Source organism: Canis lupus, chromosome 6 (assembly GCF_048164855.1).
Source record: "Canis lupus baileyi chromosome 6, mCanLup2.hap1, whole genome shotgun sequence".
NCBI classification, from domain to species: Eukaryota; Metazoa; Chordata; class Mammalia; order Carnivora; family Canidae; genus Canis; species Canis lupus.
In genome coordinates, this window is record NC_132843.1 from 54,995,354 (window position 1) to 55,006,378 (window position 11,025).

Genomic DNA, 11,025 nt, shown 5'->3' on the forward strand with positions numbered 1-11,025 from the left:
AGAGATGTTGTTAAAGGGTACAAACCTGCAACTAGTAGATAAGTCCTGGGGATCTATTGCACAGCGTGGTGATTATAGACAACAGTGCTGTGTTTTAAACTTCAAAGTTGTTAAAAGTTTGCACCTTAATTGTTGCCACCACAAAAAAAAGAAATAATTATGTGACATGATAGAGTGATAGAGGTGTTAGCTAATCTAAGTTTGTAATCATATTGCAATATATAAATTCACCAAATCAATAATTATATATTTTAAACTTATACAATATTATATATCAATTATATTTCAATTTTAAAAGTCATTTAAAAAATAAAAAGTTATTTGAGGGTGCCTGGGTGGCTCAGTCAGTTAAGCATCTGCCTTTGGCTCAGGTCATGATCCCGGGGTCCTGGTCTTAGTCTTAGGTTGGACTCCCTGCTTGGCAGGGAGTCTGCTTCTCCCTGTTCCCCTCCCCTATGATCATGCTCTCTCTCTCTCGCTCTCTCTCAAATAATAAATAAAATCTTAAAAAAATAAAAATAAAGAAATAAAAAGTCATTTGATTACATCTCACAACAAAATATGTCCAACCACTGAGGTTGCCTACTTGGAGGATCAAATTCGTGCTGTGATGTTTGGAAATAAATGCATTTAATTTAATAAAAGAAATTCACCTAAAATTTTAGAGAAAGTACAAAGCAATTACTGAAATACAGAATGAATGCATCAGGTAAGCATTTCTATTTACTTGAAAAAAACTGGTAGAGTTGGTGGCATAGAATCTTGATGGTTTATTTCTGTATTGACAACAGATAGTATTTATGAAGGTACCTTCATATTTGGAAAGGGAAAACATAGCTGTTGTTGTTATACACTGACCTCTAAAGATCTATGACAGTAGGAATTTCATGTGGTTGAATAGGGGTCTGGAGGCCTGAGCTTATAGCCACTGAAAACAATCTGGTGGAGTTTTCTTGACCTTAAGTTCTAGACTCTTTTGTTTATGAAATGGGGTTCTATCCAATCTACCTACTTCACCAAGTGGTAGAGATGACCAAATAAGATTGAGAATTGACAATGTAGATACCATCCTTTCCCTTTACCCAGGGGATGTCCCCATCTCCCACGACCACAGAGAGTATATTCAGAGGAAGGGAAGCAACATGAGGGAGATTGCTCTCCTCTGGTGACTCCCTGTGAAGAGAAAGGAAAGAGAGGTAGGCAATGTGGTTTCACTGGCTCACAGTCCCACTAAGTATGAGTCTCAGTGGTTCTCTAGACTTTGTTACAACAGAAGCAGGCTTTTAAGAAACACTATAGCATATTTCCCTGCTCCTGCCTAGAACATCAAACATGTATATTAAGGGTCTATCTCATGAAAGACATTGGCTTCAAAGATGGAAAAGGCATAGTCCCTACTCCCAAGGAAAATTGCAGAGGGGAAGTGACCCCTAGTAGAAGTTTCAAGGAGAAATAGCTCGCAAGACAGATGATAGAGGGAGATCTTTATTAGTTAATTGTATCAGGATGAAGATTAATTCAGAAACTTTAGAAGATATGTTTAAACAAAGGCTGAATAATTATTCCCATCACTTGACAAGATGTATGAGGCTTCATTTCCTATAAAGTGAAACAATAGATCCTCCAGAATAATGGAGCTCCTTGCCCTCTTAGCAGATGTCTTGGATTTCATTCCCAATCTTTGTCAGATGTGAGGTTCTAAGGATAATCAAGGTTTCAGTAAGACATAGAAAAGAAATAAAATTATAGATAGAACACTGGAAAATAACAGAAATGGACGGGCAACTTCAGGGGGATTTGTAATGGGACAGCGATAACATCACCAAATGGGGGATGGACTCAACAAATAAGCTAGGCATTCACTTTGCAGCAATTATGTTACTAAGCAGGGTGAGGTAATCTAAATAAAAGATTTTAAAAGCTAACTTCTGGATAGATCTCAAGTTCTTGATCAGTGAGTTATTAAGTTTGTTTAAATCTTCTTTTATAGTGTCTAGTTATAATTTGGCCAAGACTAAATCTGGTGATATTTAATATTGAATGGATGAATGGACTTGTCTGTCACCTACTTTTACAGCCCCTTTTAGCACTTTGCTCCACTATATCTTTGGGCACTACTGCCCACCTTGGTGAGAAACCTGTGATCCAAAAAACCTCTCCCTACCCAACATACACCTTCAATACTTGGGTTCTGGATCCAGTTTCAACATGGCCCTGCTCTTCACTGAAGAAGAGAACCCTTGAAAAATTGCAGTAAAGCTTCCACTGAAGAAGAAAATGGAGCTGGCCAGGAGATGAAGAAGTATCTAAGATCTAGGAGGAGAGCCAAAAAAAAGCCAAAGGAGGAGTGAGATTCAAACAGAAGATGGTGAATCAGGAGGCCAAATGTTGGAGAGAGGTCTGCGGCAGCTGAGAAGAGCTGGGTTCGGGGATTAGAATTGGTAGGCAGTGGAGACTGAGAGGAGAAAAGACAAGGGGCAAGATGTTAAAGGAAAAAAGCAGCCTGGGAAGAATTGGGAGATCAAGTAATAATAATGTTGATAACCAGTGTTTATCGGAGAGTGTAGCTGTGCATTTTGAATTCCACTAAACAGCTGGCATATCTTACCTCCTTGCACAGATCCTATTAAGTAGGTACTATTATAATCCCTTTTTTACCCATGAGAAAATTGTGACACTGACTGGACAGTAATTTACCCACATAAATTTACTACATCACATACTGATAATCTGAAACTGATGAAGCTCAGATTCAAACTTAGATCTGTTCAGGTTATTGTGCTTCCTACTCTAGGTTTGTTTGAAAGAAATCGTTTTATCTGTATCTCATTAGGAGAATGTGGATAGGGGAAATTTATTAAAACAGGGAAGAGGGACGCCTGGGTGGCTCAGCGGTTGAGCGTCTTGCCTTTGGCCCAGGGCATGATCCTGGGGTCCAGGGATCAAGTCCCGCATTGGACTCCCTGCATGGAGCCTGCTTCTCTCTCTGCCTGTGTCTCTGCCTCTCTCTCTCTCTCTGTCTGTCATGAATAAATAAATTAAATTTTTAAAAAATAATAAAATAAATAAAACAGGAAGATATAAGGATACATGCAAGTAGATGGGAAAGGAACATTGGAGGTAGAGGCTGAAGATACAAACAATGAGTCTAATGCATGGAAACTCGCGGATGATGAGATAAAGTTTCCCAAGGAACAGAAAGGGTTCTACAGACACAGCTGGATAAGTTAACTTAAGACATAAGAGAAGGAAGAAAATAGTCACTGGGTTCAGTGATTAGGAAATAATTTTGTTTAAAATTGCTTTAAAACTTGGATTTCACAGAGGAAGTCAGTTGTTAACCAATATTGTTATTTCTCTTATGAGTTATGCACCCTGTCAAATAGAGTCAGAAACAGCATTGCTCGTCATTTCTAATTATTTTCAAGAAATGGATTATAATGCTGAAAAAAATCATCAGTACTCTATCATGTCAAACATTCATATTGCTCCTTTCATCTGAGGAATTATATTCTTCAGGCTGTCTCTGAATAGGTAGGGCATGTAAATTGAAATTCTTTTGATTTCAGGGGTCAGAAACCCAACTTGAACTACTTAGGTAAAAGAAGATTGCCTTGTCTCACACTGCCTGACCTCAGGAGACAGAGGGATGGAACCACCTCGGGAAAATGGGAACCGCAAGCTTGATCATCAGCAGGATTTTCCATTCTTTTTTCTCTGCTTTTGTCTACTACTGACTTCATTTGCTTCTACTCCAGGCTACAAGCAATCCCTATGCCAATCTGCATCCCTTCTCTACTAGGAAAAGAAAAAGCCACTTCTCCCCAACTCCAGTTTACAGATCCCAAGAAATGTTCAGAAAGCTACAATCGGGTCATGTGTCCACACATGGGACTAAGCACTCACCAGGAGGGTGAGGTCAGTTCCCACTTGGAGCCAGGTGAAGGTGGGGTATTTCAGACTCTGAAAAAGAAGGGAAGCTATTTCAGAAGAAAGAAGGGCTGATGGTCAGAAACAAATAATAAAAATCTATATACATGGAATCAGTTCTTTTACTGATGGGAGAGTGAAGGATAGAGGCATTAGAAAAGAGACTATAGAGAGGGATGCCTGGATGGCTCAGTGGTTTAGTGCCGCCTTCAGCCCAGGGAGTGATCCTGGAGACCGGGGATCGAGTGCCACGGCGGGGTCCCTGCATGGACTTTTCCCTCTGCCTGTGTATCTGCCTCTATGTGTGTGTGTCTCTCATGAATAGATAAATAAAATCTTAAAAAAAAAGAATTAGATTTGTTTTTTGTTGTAATTATTGCTAGTCTCCAATGTTATTTTTTGTAGACAAATAGCAATATATGGCTAGGAGTGTTCTAGGTGCTTCCTCAAGGGGCAGCTTCCCTTCGTCAGATAAAGTAGCAAGGAAAAACTCATGACAAATTTATCTTGGAGCAGCAAGACTGTGCTTGCTTCAGGCTTGTCTTCACCTGGATTATTCATGGTGATCTCAGAGAGCCTCACCTGCAGAGTCAGAGTGAGTGAGCTGAGGAAGGGGAACTTGAAACTTGCACTCCACTTGGTTGGCTGACAGCCTCTGAGCTATCATTTCATCTTCCATGGTTCATTGAAAATGAGGGCTTGCTTCCTTTCTGGCTCGGAGAATATGGACAATTAGACACTAGAATATAGACATCATATGTCCAATTTGTATCTCTTGACTTTAAATAGTTTAAAGGAATTAGCATATTTCACACAGCTTAAGGATTTTTTTCTCATTAATGAAAGGAATTTATGAAAGTAGTTATTGAATGCTTAGAAATAAAGCAGGAGACAAGGATGATCACACAGGCAGAGTTCCTGGAAATATACAAACATGGAGGAAGGCATCATGGACTTAAAGAATAATGCTTATGTCTGATTTATTGTATGCAGTCCTTAGCCTGGAATGCCAAAAAGATGTATTGGAAAAAAACTCAATTCATTGGTCTATTGTTAAGAAAATAGAAGAGACTTTACTAGTAACCTCCAGATTAATAAGGAAACACAGAAAACATGTTCTTCAACCAACAACTGCTTTTAGGATTAAAAATAGTCTTAATGGATGTTTTTCAAGTATTTTGTGTTCTCTTCCACCCACTGGTTCAGAATCAGATTCAACTAATATTCATGAGTGACTGCCCTGTGTCAGACACTTTGCTGGATGCTCCTATTACCTAATTTGATTCCTGCTTCTCCTCCATAAAAGTCTGACTGTTCTCATTTTATAGACACTTGAAGAAATGAAGAGTCTTACCTAAGGCCTCATAAGTGTTGAGTGAGGAGCTAGGGTTTCTGGCATTGTAGTCTAGGGTCCTTGAATTGTGCTCCTTCTATTGACACTTGTCTCTATTTTATCAGAGTCAATGAGACTTATCAACACTTAGATGTTAAATACCAATGAAAGTGAGAAGAAAAACATTCTTCTTTGCTAATTAATTTTATAAACAAATAATAAGCAGTTGTATAGAAATGATAGAGAATAGAGCAACCTGTAATTTGAGTAGTCATGAGTCATGGCATGGTATAAAACTCATGTCTTTTGTGTGTGTGTGTTCACTTTTTACAGTGTAAACAAGCTTACAGAAAGGTGTGAAAGGTGAACACAGCAGATTTGAATTACAGAGAATATAGGTATGGGCTATCCCCCAGCTCATGGAATTTCATCAAAAACCCTATATGGCATGTGTTGAAAGACATCAGTGTCTTGGCAGGAGCAGTGTCACACTAGCAATATCAGAAAGTCATGCACCACTGTGGGACCTAAAGATAAGAAGTACTGCTGTACAGTCTGTCCCAATCAATACACTATTTACCAACTTCACATGAAATGCCCTTTTGGCAAATATAAAGGTTCTCTTAGGGAAACACAGGATGTGTTTTTTTACCTAAAATTAAAATAATCAAGTGGATTATTAAAGAACAAATATCAATTATCCCTAAATATGTCACCCTAATAATAAGGCTAATTTCACTTTTGTCTAGACCTTTCCTGAGGACATCACTATCTTTAGAATGCATCATTTTTATTCCATTTGTCTCTTGATAAATGACAATTTGCAGGAGTTGAAATACCTGATCTTGCATTTTATTTTGTAAGCCTACAGACCTCAGGAGCATGATTGCATCGTGTTTGTTTGTCCTTTTATGAAGTCTCTGATGGTGCCCTGATGTTCAAACAAACATACTAAAAACAAAGTAAGTGTGCTAAGGAAGACCATTTCTCTGTAGCCCTCGTTTTCCCCAGTCATTTCTGATGCAAAAGGACAAACCCAGGGACTGCTTCCTGATTATGCATTTTCAGTTTCTTAAGCAACTACAACAGGAAGGCTGGGACTAGACCTATTTCCTGTGATGTGATATACTTATCAGCCCATTGCTCCTATCACAACTCACCTTCTAGCTTTTATATTTTTAATAAATCCCTCTTTTCTTTTTTTAAAAAAAGGTTATATTAAAAATTTATGAGGAATTTTTGTCATTCATTGATGTCATTAAAATCCATGAGGAAGGAGAAAGATACAGGATCTCTTCCACTGTTGTTTGGGCTTTCTTCACCATAGGTCAACCGTTCAAATATCGTTTTTCTTGCAACATGAGGGAGGACAGAGAAGAGGCCTCATGGGGATCAGCATGATGACAGCAAAGCAGCAGGACTTGCCATGTTCCTCCATTACTCTCTCCTCCATCTCCTCCTTCTCTTCTTTCTCTCTCCTTACCCCTTGCTCATATTCTCCTGCCACCCCCATCTCCCTGTATTGTTTTATCTGGAAGATTTTTGATGTTGTGAGAATATTAAGATTGAAGAAATAATATCTTTTTAAAAATTTATTTTTATTTTTATTTTTGAATATCTGAGAATTCTGATGACCTCAGAGGAAGGTTCTTTGGGTTTCCTGGTTATCGGATGACTAATTTCTTCTCTAGGAGGAAACTGTACATTAGTCAGGCAAATTAGCTCTCCTCCAGCACAGGAAACCTTTCTACTGATCTTCGAGAGTAAGAGAGTCACAAGGTGCTTTTTTTTCAAGATTAGACGAAGAATCTGTATTGGCTCCTCCCTGGCAGGAAATAGAAACAGCTCTTCCTAGGTTCTGTCCCTGGACAAGGAGAGAGCAGGAGTAGTGTGAGGAGCAGATGGGGCAGTCAGGGCCTTCTGTTATCGGCCTCGAACTGCCTTTTTAGCCTTGTCTTACAACCCTCTGACATGTATAGCCTTCTCTCAAGGGAAATAGAACCTCCTTTTCTCTTGGTATGCCTCCAGACTTTAGCTTGACTGCCCTTCCCACTCTCTAGAAAGCACCATCCTGCACCTGAACCACAACAGGCACACGCACAGTGGCTCGGCTGCCTCCTGTGCCAAGAAAACACATCTGTCCGTTAGAGGTCCAGGCCTAGGCCCATCTTTCTTTTGCTTCTGTTAAGGAGCTCAGTTTGCTCCATCCTTCCCCTTCTCCTCTCACAGCTACAATAATTGGTAAGGGGTTAATCTCCATCAGGAAAACACACTGGAGCTGAAACCAGATATGATGCTTTTGATAAAATTGGACAGACTTTGAAGAAGTGGTGTGTGTGTATATGTGTGTTTTAGTGAAGGAACTAAAGGCAGACAGCGTGACTGAGAGGGGAAGCTGAGATGACAAATACAGAGAGAATAATAAAGTAAGGTGATGGAAATAAAATACCACCTTCTGGTACTGATAACATATCCTACAGAACCCCATTTCCACTAGGCCTCTTACATGGCTGGGTTAATTATTCCTGTCTCTTCACTTTGGCCTTCATCCTACAACTGTCAGCCTTATAGAAGCTAGAGATTCACTGAGACTTCCCAAACTCCAGTTCAATATTTAAAAAACATCTTTTTAATTTGGAAAGGCCACCACACACATACTTTGTATATCCAAAATGCCACAATGTTCCCTAAATTGCATTTAACCTCCTAAGCGCTGCTTTGGGCTCCTTATGTATGCCCTTGACCAAAACTAAAGACTAAATGGTTTATATTCTTCTCCCTTCCCTTCTCCAGCCTTTTCCTGAAAGTTCTAACTTGGTGTTAGAACAGTTTCAGACAGTCTGCATCTCATCCTGCAGTTTGTTTGTACATCGAAGCCTTTGATACATCAAACAAAACCTCCAAGAGCCTTTATCGCCTAATCATGTACACATAGACTCTCAGAATGTTGTAATAATATACTCTATAAATAAAATGTGAGCATTAAAAATCGATTGTGAATACCTGAGTTTGCTTCTATAATAAAGGCATATTTGTGAAATATAAAAGAAAAAATTATAGACCTTGTAAAGCCTTTTCCAGATAAAATATGAAAGATATTCATATATATATATATTCATAGCCACACACATGTCCAATTTATGATAATTAACAACTTGTGTTGTTTTGAGATGAAAGAATTTTGAAATAAATATTGAGAGTATTAGAAATAAGCCTTCTTTTTTTTCCTTCTTTTCTTTCAACAAATACTTAATATCTGCTACATATATATTAAATGGTGTAGGGAATAAAAAGGTTAGGGACGCCTGGGGTGGCTCAGTGGTTGAGTGTCTGCCTTTGGTTCAGGGCATGATCCCTGAGTCCCAGGATTGAGTCCTGCATCGGGCTTCCTGCATGGAACCTGCTTCTTCCTCGGCCTGTGTCTCTGCTTGTCTCTCTCTGTGTCTCTTACGAATAAATAAATAAAATCTTTAAAAAAAAAAAAAAAGGTTAAAAAACTGGCCTCTGCCCTGAAGTTGCAATCAATCTAGTTAGGGAGATAAAGCATAATGGCAAAGATTATATGAATGATATAGACATTAAAAGATAAATACATAAAATGCCATGACAATGTGTGATTATACAGCAAGAAGTGTTGGCAATTAGTGCTGTGATTTTGAGGTAGATGTCTCTGTGGGTTGGGTGGTCCTGGGAGATGGGTAGTTCTGGAAGGCTTCCCAGACAGAGGAGGAGGAGCTTCAGCTGGGCAGGAAAGAAGCACAGGGCCCTTCTGACAGAGGGAAGTAAGCTAAGTAGCGGATGAAAAGACTATATTTGATTAAAATGCATCAGTAATGGAATCTTGATAATGTTTAAAACTAGATGCTTAGAGAAAGAAAAGAAATACAGAAAGATATTCACTGTGGTTGGCTTTGAAGAGTGGAATTATTGTTTCCTTGGTCTTTGTATTTTCCAAATTATCACTAGCTTTTAAAAAATAATACATAAGAGTGCCTGGGTGGCTCAGTCAGTTAAGTGTCTGCCTTTGGGGCAGCCCGGGTGGCTCAGCGGTTTAGTGCCACCTCCAACCTAGGGTGTTATCCTGGAGACCTGGAATGGAGTCCCACGTCGGGCTCCCTGCATGGAGCCTGCTTCTCCCTCTGCCTGTGTCTCTGCCTCTCTCTCTCTCTCTCTCTGTCTCTCATGAATAAATAAAATCTTTAAAAAAAGGAGTCTTCCTTTGACTCAGGTCATGATCTTAGGGTCCTGGGATCAAGCCCCACATTGGGGCTCTCTGCTCAGCAGGGAGTCTGCTTCTTCCTCTCCCTCTCCCTCTGTGCTTTCCCTCTCTCTCTCTCTCTCTCAAATAAATAAATAAATAAATAAATAAATAAATAAATAAATAAAATCTTAAAATATAAGAAAAATAATATTTAACAAAACTTTAAAAATTATTGCATCAATTTCCTATTGATGTTCTGCTCACAAACCTTCTGGTGGGAAGACAGGATTATCTCTCCTAGTTCGTGTTTACAACAGACTAGTAGATTATTATTTTTGTTTTTCTCACAGAAATGTGGGGACAAATTTCCACGATTAATACTTTGTTCAGTATATTAGGTAGCCTTTATATTCTATTCCTTTTATCAAATTAGCCATTATTCTAATTATCTTCTATGTGATAAAATTATCCCCAAACTTTGTGGTGTATAACAATACTTTAGTATGTGTATGGATTCTATGGATCTGTTATAAAGAAGGGCACATGGGGATGATTTGTCTTTGCTCAGTAATGTCAGAGCCCTCAGCTGGAAGATTAAATGGTTTGGGGGCAAACCATTTAAGCCAGAGGCTGCAATTATATGAAGGCTCATTCACTTACCACTGGCAGGAGGTGCTGGCAGTTGACTGGAATATAAACTGAGGCTATTGGTCAGAATACCTACATGTGACCTCTCCATGTAACCTGGGCTTCCTTACAATATGGAGGCTGTGTTCAAAGACTGAGTGTCTAAGAAACAGAGAGATCCAATCAGAGTTCGTATCTCCTTTTATGATCTTTTATGACTAAGTCTTGGAAATCACATAGCCTTACTGTTGACACATTCTATCTGTCAAGGGAGTCACAAAGCTCACACAAAGCTCAAAGCCACACAAGCTCCCTCTAGTTTCAAGGGGAGGAGAGACAGACTCTGTCTTTTGATGAGTGATAGTGGTGGTGGTGACAAGTTTCCAGAAGAGGATATAGAACTGGATAAGTTTGGTGAGAAATTTTGGAAAATACGATTTACCACAGCCATTGTCACACTTTCTCCTGCAACTAAGTCAGTTGCCCTCAGTTATTGCTGAAAAGGTCAGATGAGCTGCAGATTTTCTGGCCCAGAGCTATGTCAGATGACTAGAGATTCCTTGGTGCAGTGATACCAAGAGTTTGCTGCAAATTGCTTTTCCCACTAGAGAAAGGTGCCACCTTTGTCACTGAGGTGAATTAGCTTATAGCCTAGAAACCACTGTTTATTTTATCAATATGCTGACCAAGGCAAGAAAGTTCTGCTGAGGGAGTCCCTGTCTCACTGAAGCTGATATTCTATATTTGTAAATAAAGCTATAAAACTATTACTTGGGTGTGAGAGGACAAGACATACTCAACATAGGGAGCTTCGGGAAAAAGCAGGAGAGAAGGTATATAGTACATGAAGGAGAGAGGACTTGTGGGAGGAGCTTTTCTAGTATCTTCCATTCACCTTTGCTGAGTGGGAAATCTTTGATGATACTAGTTGGGT

At 39.2% G+C, this 11,025-nt stretch overlaps 1 long non-coding RNA gene across 1 annotated transcript; it reads left to right on the top strand.

The window, feature by feature from the left end:
• The first annotated feature begins 844 nt into the window (after positions 1-844).
• Positions 845-8,321, top strand: LOC140635672 (uncharacterized). Its single transcript, XR_012033025.1, has 3 exons — positions 845-1,196; positions 6,128-6,225; positions 8,057-8,321. It is a non-coding gene; the product is annotated as an uncharacterized lncRNA (long non-coding RNA).
• The last annotated feature ends 2,704 nt before the right edge of the window (positions 8,322-11,025 follow it).